The following is an 8,534-nucleotide window of genomic DNA, read 5'->3' as shown; positions in this document are numbered from 1 at the left end:
CAATCGGGCGATTCGGCCGCGATTGAGCCGCGCACGCAGGGGGAAAAACAGCGGGGCGATGCGGGGAACCTGAGAGAGGCGGCGCCGCCCGCTATTGGTCGCCGGAACACGGCCGGCGACGAGGAGCGGTAGAGGCCGGGTCGGGTGCACGTGGGGGCGGCGATAGGGAGGGCCAGAGGGCAAGGCGAGGCCATGGGGAGGGAGAGGAGCTCACCGCGAGCGTCTTGGCGGGGTCGGCGACGCCGGAGAGGGCTCGCCGGCGACGAATCGAGCCGGAGTCCGGCCGGCAGTAGGGTTAGGGTTAGGTAATTTTGGGGGCGTCGGGGCCGCGGGGAAAGGGGGAGATTGGGGCTAGGGTTCCGGGGCGGCGGCGGCGGAGGTACTTATGGCCGCCGGGGGGCGGCAGAGTGCATCTGGGCCGCCGGCACCATCGGGTGGCCGTGCTGCGGCCAGCTCCTGCTTGGAGGCGCGGGGAAGAAAGGGGTTTTTGCAGAAAACCCCCTGCAAGGATGTTGGGCTGGTGGAAGGGTGCGGCTGGGCCACTTGGGCCGAGGCAGGGAGAGAAGAGAGGGGGAGGGAAGTGGGCTGAGGCCCAGGGAGAGAGAGGAGGGTTTCTCCCTCTATTTTTTTCTGGTTTTTATTTCTCATTTCAAATTCAATTTTCAAATCTATTTTGAATTTTGTTTGAACTCAAATTTTCCAGAGAGGATATTAAACACACATGGACTTGTTGAATGACAACAAAACCATGTTGTCTATTTTGAAAAACTTGCAAGATTTGAATGAGAAAGAAATAGAGAATAATTTGCATAATTGTTAGGGTTTGATGCAAATTTTACTCAAATGCAAACTACATGCATGAGATGCACATGATCACTCATTTATTTATAAACACAAGGTTGGGATGTTACAACTCTACCCCCCTTACAAGAATCTCGTCCTCGAGATTCCTAGATTTTAGAAAAGAAGGAAGGGTACTCAGATCGTAAACGATCTTCTCGTTCCCAGGTTGCTTCTTGCTCAGAATGATTAAACCACTGAACTTTCAAGAACTTGATGCTCTGACGTCGAGTTTTACGCTCGGCTTCATCAAGGATACGAACAGGATGTTCTCGATATGTTAGATCCTCTTGAAGGTCAAGAGTCTCGTGATCAACACCACGGATAGGATCTTTGAAGCAATGCTTGAGTTGGGACACATGGAAGACATCATGAACTTCAGGAAAATTGGAAGGTAACTCCAACTTGTAGGAAACATTACCACGCTTGGCAAGGACGCGGAAAGGACCAACATAGCGAGGAGCTAGTTTGCCTTTGATACCGAAACGACGGACACCCTTGAGAGGAGTGACCCGAAGATAAGCTTGATCACCAATTTCATACTTCACTTCTTGATGATGGCGATCATAGTAGCTCTTTTGATGTGACTGAGCAGTTTTCAGACGCTCGCGAATGATGCGAACTTGATCTTCTGCTTCGTTGATTATATCTGGTCCAAAGAACTTTCTTTCTCCAGTTTCGGACCAGTTCAAAGGAGTTCTACACCTTCTGCCATACAAACCTTCAAAAGGTGCCATGCCCAAGCTAGCTTGGAAGCTGTTGTTATAGGTGAACTCGGCAAATGGAAGGCACTTTTCCGAATCTTTACCAAAGGATATAACACAGGCCCTGAGCATGTCTTCGAGAATTTGATTCACTCTTTCGGTTTGACCACCGGTTTGAGGATGATAGGCTGTGCTGAAGGGAAGACGAGTTCCCATAGCTTGTTGAAAGCTAGACCAGAACTTTGAGGTGAAAAGACTTCCACGATCAGAGACGATCTTCTTAGGAACACCATGAAGAGTGACTATCCGTGAGATATATAGATCTGCTAGTTGACTAGCTTTTATATCTTCTCGGATAGGAAGGAAGTGAGCAACCTTGGATAGACGGTCAATGACTACCCATATAGCATCTCTTCCATTTTTGGTCTTGGGGAGACCAGTAATGAAACCCATGCCAATTTCATCCCATTTCCACTCTGGAATTGATAGAGGTTGGAGAGTGCCAGCAGGACTTTGATGTTCAGCTTTTACGCGACGACAAACGTCGCATTCAGCAACAAATTTAGCGATCTCTTGCTTCATCCCGGACCACCAGAATCTTTGGCGGAGATCCCGATACATCTTGGTACCACCAGGATGGATGGAGAGGGGTGATTCATGAGCTTCTTTAAGGATTAGCTCTTTGAGATCCGATTTATCCGGCACGACTAGACGCTTACCGAAATAAACGGTACCTTGATCATCAATGGAGAAACATTTAGCAACTCCGCTAGCAATGTTCTTCTTGATCTCGGTAATGCCAGAATCTTGCTTCTGAGCCTTATTGATCTGGTCTTCAAGAGAGGGCTTCACCTCAAGATTAGCAAGGAATCCACTAGGAACAATCTCAAGGTTGAGTTTTGCAAGTTCCTCATAGAGAGAAGGTTGCGCTTGCTTAACCATCAGATTGTTGCAATAGGACTTCGACTTAGCGCATCAGCAACGACATTGGCTTTGCCGGGTTTATAGTTGAGACCCAAGTCATAATCTTTGATGACTTCCAGCCATCTTCTCTGTCTGATATTCAGATCTGGCTGGGTGAAAAGATACTTCAGACTTTGATGATCTGAGTACTACTCGCAACGATTACCATAAAGGTAAGGTCGCCATTGCTTAAGAGCATGGATCACAGCTGCAAGCTCGAGATCATGAGTAGGATAATTGAGCTCATTTGGTTTCAACTGTCGAGAGGCATAGGCCACCACATGGCCATCTTGCATCAACACACATCCGAGCCCTTGAAGAGAGGCATCACAATAGACAACGAAGTCTTTGCTTGTGTCCGGAAGGACGAGCACAGGAGCAGTAGTCAGCTTGGTTTTCAAAACCTGGAAACTCTCTTCAGCCTTTTCTGACCATTCGAACTTCTTATCTTTCTTGAGAAGATCGGTCATTGGTTTGGCAATCTTGGAGAAATTTTCAATGAATCGGCGGTAATAACCCGCCAGACCAAGAAAACTCCGAATCTCCTTAGCTGACTTAGGTGTCTTCCAGTCAAGAACGGCTTGAACTTTATCTGGAATGACTGCAACACCTTTTTCAGAGATAACATGACCAAGGAATATGAGCTCTTTTAACCAAAACTCACATTTGGAGAATTTGGCATAGAGACGGTGCTCACGAAGTTTGGTTAGCACCAGACGGAGATGTTCCTCATGTTCATCTTCGGTTTTGGAGTAGATCAGAATATCGTCGATGTAGACCACGACGAACTTGTCAAGATACTCCATGAAAACAGAGTTCATGAGCCGCATAAAAGTGGCTGGAGCATTTGTAAGGCCAAAGGACATGACAGTGTACTCGTAAAGACCATAACGAGTTGTAAACGCTGTCTTTGGAATGTCCTCCTTGCGGATTTTGATTTGATGGTACCCTGATCTCAAATCCATCTTGGAGAAGACTGTGGCACTGGACAACTGATCAAAAAGATCATTGATTATAGGAAGAGGGTATTTGTGCTTGATTGTCACTGCGTTGAGTGGACGGTAGTCAACAACCAGCCGCGGAATGTTGGTATCTCTCTTCTTGACAAAGAGGGCAGGGCAACCCCAGGAAGAAGTACTGGGTTGTATGAAGTTATTTTCTTCCAACTCCTCTAACTGCTTCTTCAGTTCAACCAGCTCTTCCGGAGGCATACGATATGGTCTCCGGGAAACAGGGGCAGTTCCAGGAACCAGCTCAATGACAAAGTCCACACTTCGATCAGGTGGCATGCCAGGTAACTCTTCAGGGAAGACATCTGGGAAGTCACGGACCACCCAGACATCAGAGATTTCTGGTTTAGGCAGGGCTTCAATAGCATACAACTCGGCTTCAGGGGTAAACCTTGCTGACGGAGGTATTGCGGATGGAGCCCAGTACAGAACACTTTTGTCGGAAAGATTGGTTAGTACAACAGACCTAGCTGCGCAATCAATGACATCCTTATGCTTTACTAGCCAATCCATGCCCAAGATGATATCAATGTCAGTTGACTTGAGGGCAATGAGAGAGGTGGGGAACCACACTGGCCCTATACTGATTATAACCTCAGGGGTAATCCAGATAGTTTGCCAATGAGAACCAGGAGTTGTGATCTCTAGAGGGGAGGCCATTGTCTCGAAGGGTATATCATGCTTTTGTGCAAACTCTTGAGATATGAATGTATGCGATGCTCCGGAATCAAACAAAACTGTAGCTAGGATTGAGTTTATGTAGAGCGTACCCATTAGGACGCTTGGATCCTCTTCAGCCTCATCAGCAGAGACATGGGTCAGACGAGCACGACCAGAGGAATATTTGTCATCCTTCTTGGGCTGAGAATATCCACGACCAGCAGACTTCTGGGGGCACTCCTTTGAGTAGTGGCCAGGTTGACCACAAGAGTAGCAAGCACCACTAGGCACAGTACCCATAGCAGGACGATAGCTTGAACCACCAGAGGGTGGCTTAGAGTTATTGCCAGAAGACCTTGGTGCATAGGGAGCACGAGGTACAGCACTGTAAGGGATCCAGACTCGGCGCTTCTTGTTGTGAGAGGAAGACGCACGAGAATCACCTTCTTCACGCTTCTTGGATTTTTCCATATCCTTCCTCCCGTTCTCCATCAGAAGAGCACGGTTATGCAGGTCTTGGAATGACTGGAAGGTGAAAGGCAACATCTCATAGCGAAGCTCAGGGTTAAGTCCCTTGCGGAATAGATCTTGCTTATCAGCATCATCAACCACATCACGGGGTGCATAGCGAGACAGCTGAGTGAACTCACGTCCATATGTCTCCACATCCAGCTTCCCCTGAGAAAATTCCAGGAATTCCCTCCTTTTGATGTCCATGACAGTCTTGGGGATATAGGATGCACGGAAAGCTGTGACGAACTCCTCCCAGGTAACATCATGTCCTGGCGCTTGAAGAGCCAGAAAACCTTCCCACCAAGAACCAGCTGCACCTTCTAACTGGTAGGTGGCGAAGTTCACGCGTTCACCTGGTGGAACATGAAGAGCGTTGAACTTGCGTTCGATGGTGCGAAGCCAATCATCAGCATCAAGAGGCTCCTTGGGGTGGGTGAAGACAGGAGGCAGTGCACGGATGAAGTCCCAAAGTGTGACACAGTTGTCGGGACGATGCTCTGTGTTTTGAGCTACACGCTCCAGGAGTTGTTCATTCCTCAGGCGGTTGGTCTCAATGTTGTTAAGAACCTGCGCCATTGTGGGGGGTGGCGGCAGTTCCTGTTCAGCATTGTTTTGTCCATGACGGTTACGACCACGACCACGACCAGCCATCCTGAAGAGAAAGACAAAGACCATGAGAAACAAATTCCTTGGAAAGAGTTCAACGGAGTGATAACATTCACTGAATAGAAGGAACAAGATTCATATCAACTAAGGTAACTTTAGGAACACTGAGCTAAGCAACCAAGTACGGAGTACTTTTTAGAGAAAACAACCCAAACCCGTAGATCCTATAAGTTTGGAAATAACAGGGTAGAGGTAAACCTTTTTCAATCAAAGCAAGGTAAGATGACTCATCATTAGAGTGACACCAGATAAGGAGTAAAAATAATCCTATTCAGATTTTTTTGCAAATGCTTTTAGGTTTCAAATAGTTTTCACAACTACTAGACTCAACATCGACCAGTCGAAAGGGTTTCCTATAGGCAGTCCTGCTCTGATACCAAAACCTGTCGGAGACCCCGGAGGTCAGGGCTAGACAAACCCAGATATCGCATCTGGCATAAGCCTAACCTAGATCTCTAGGTCCTACAGGGTGAGAATCGGTAACACAACAGTGACTCTACGACTGAAAGCAAATATATTACATCTCTTTGCAGAGTTAAGATCTAAATTTATTACACGCAGAGGTCACTGACCACAATACAACAAGCAACGGAAAGCAAATTATGTTATCTAGATAACAAGACTGCAAAGGGCCTAAGAGGCCATAACATAAGGCGACGTCCCAGCCCATAAGTCTCAGGCTGCCGCCTGAGGAACTCCGAACTACTCGTCGACGTCGAGGTAGAAGCCACCATCAGTTGGAAGGATTTCCTCTGAAACAAAACATGCAAGGCTGAGTACAGGGACTCAGCAAGACTTAGTACAACCTGTTAGCAAAGCGGGTATGCGAGGCTTTATGTGGAGCTTATTTTGCGTAAAGCCAGTTTTCCTTTGTAAACAGGAGGGAGCAGAAGCTCGTCTATTCAGACCATTTTCAAAAGGGGTAAGAGAGCGATATCAACTCTAGCTCTAAGATCATCATGTTGAATCCACCGAATCTTCATCATCACCTGAACCTATCACCTAGGATCACCCCCTCGACACCCTGAGAAGGGATCCTTATCACACATTGACATCAAGTTTTATGATTAGGTTCAAGTTGTCTATGATCACAGAATCCATCACCAAGTCGTCCATAACCGTGGACACGGCTTTTCGAAAAGATTTACCCTGCAGGGGTGTACAACTTTACCCACACGCGCCGACCGACTCTTAGTGCCACTAGATTAACACACTTCCTTGGTGTGCCGGCAGAGGGTGGTCGACCAAAACCTTTCCCTTACTTCGCCTATCCCATGAGTCAAACTAACTGGGGAGCTCCGTCATCGTAGGTAGCCATCCTCCGAGGCGGTCCCGGTCATTGTGCGCAGGGGATCCAGTTCAATGCCTCCAGCATCCTTCACCCTAGCCACGCCCTGTATGATGCACTTTGAAAACCTTTTCCACCTTTCCCCCATGCGTATGGCCAATGGAACTCGCAAACTAATTGACTCATGGGTAAGCTAGGTAAGTTCGGGCCAAGGGGTTCCCATGGGCCCCGTGTGGCTGTACGCTCAGTCTTGGTTCCGAAGGAGAGAACTCAGGTCCTAGTATCGGCGAGAACGAGTCAAATCACCACATCCCCATGTGGCGGCCCATCCAAGCCTTTAGCATGTTTATTAACATCATCACTGATCTTACCACGTCATCCTGTCAAACTAGGGTCATTCGTAGCTCTGATTCATCAACCGGATGGATCAGACTTCAACAGCTAAGCATGGCTAAGCATAACACATATACGGCTCTAGCGATGCGAACAAGCTCAGACCTAGTTTTGCTGGGAGCGGTGGATCAGTAACTCTGGGTTACAAGGATGGAATATGCACACATAGGATATCTACAACTGCCGATAAAACATATTTGAAGCGGATGCAATATGTAAGAACCAGAAGTAAAGCATTTCGAAACCATATATGAACCAGGTTAGGGCTTGCCTTGTCCCTCATTGTTCTGGTGCTGCTCTTCGGTGGCGTTGATCTCAGGCTCGCGTTCGGTCCCTATCGTGAAGAACCAAACACCGGAAAGGAAGAGCACAATCAAGACATGGTATAATGCAATGCACATACAATATGATGACATGTCATATTAAAGGGGTTCGAGTAACCCTAGGTGCATCGACGGGAATTAAGAGGGGTTCGACATCGACTTCGGCATAAGAGAGGGGTCGATTTAGGGTTTCTACTAGGGCTCATATTTAGTTGGTTCAAGCATGTATGAAACATGGATAAACAATTAGGAAATGTTTTTCTGATCATTTTGATATATAATTTTATATTTTTCTGATTTAAAATGAATTAATTATGAATTTCCCAAGTTTAATTCATTTTAAATCAATTTCAGAAAATTATATAAATAATAATAAAGTTGGACCCACATGTCATAATTTTATTCTTTTCTAAAATATTTCTTAAATTATTAAAATCCTGACAGATGGGGTCCACCTGTCATATTATTTCCTATTTAAAGAATTAATATGAATTAGTTGTTAATTACAGAAAATAAAACAGAAATAAAAGAAAAAGACTTATGGCGTCATGCTGATGTCAGCCGCCATGAGCTCTCTGAGGAGCTCGGCCCGAGCTCAATCGGGCGATTTGGCCGCGATTGAGCCGCGCACGCAGGGGGAAAAACAGCGGGGCGATGCGGGGAACCTGAGAGAGGCGGCGCCGCCCGCTATTGGTCGCCGGAACACGGCCGGCGACGAGGAGCGGCGGAGGCCGGGTTGGGTGCACGTGGGGGCGCGATAGGGAGGGCCAGAGGGCGAGGCGAGGCCATGGGGAGGGAGAGGAACTCACCGCGAGCGTCTTGGCGGGGTCGGCGACGCCGGAGAGGGCTCGCCGGTGACGAATCGAGCCGGAGTCCGGCCGGCAGTAGGGTTAGGGTTAGGTAATTTTGGGGGCGTCGGGGTTGCGGGGAAAGGGGGAGATTGGGGCTAGGGTTCCGGGGCGGCGGCGGCGGAGGTACTTATGGCCGCCGGGGGGCGGCGGAGTGCATCTGGGCCGCCGGCACCATCGGGTGGCCGTGCTGCGGCCAGCTCCTGCTTGGAGGCGCGGGGAAGAAAGGGGGTTTTTGCAGAAAACCCCCTGCAAAGATGTTGGGCTGGTGGAAGGGTGCGGCTGGGCCACTTGGGCCGAGGCAGGGAGAGAAGAGAGGGGGAGGG

The sequence above is a fragment of the Lolium perenne genome, chromosome 3, assembly GCF_019359855.2.
Source record: "Lolium perenne isolate Kyuss_39 chromosome 3, Kyuss_2.0, whole genome shotgun sequence".
In the NCBI taxonomy this organism is placed as follows: Eukaryota; Viridiplantae; Streptophyta; class Magnoliopsida; order Poales; family Poaceae; genus Lolium; species Lolium perenne.
The sequence above is the reverse complement of the archived record's forward strand: the minus strand, read 5'-3'. Positions refer to the sequence as shown.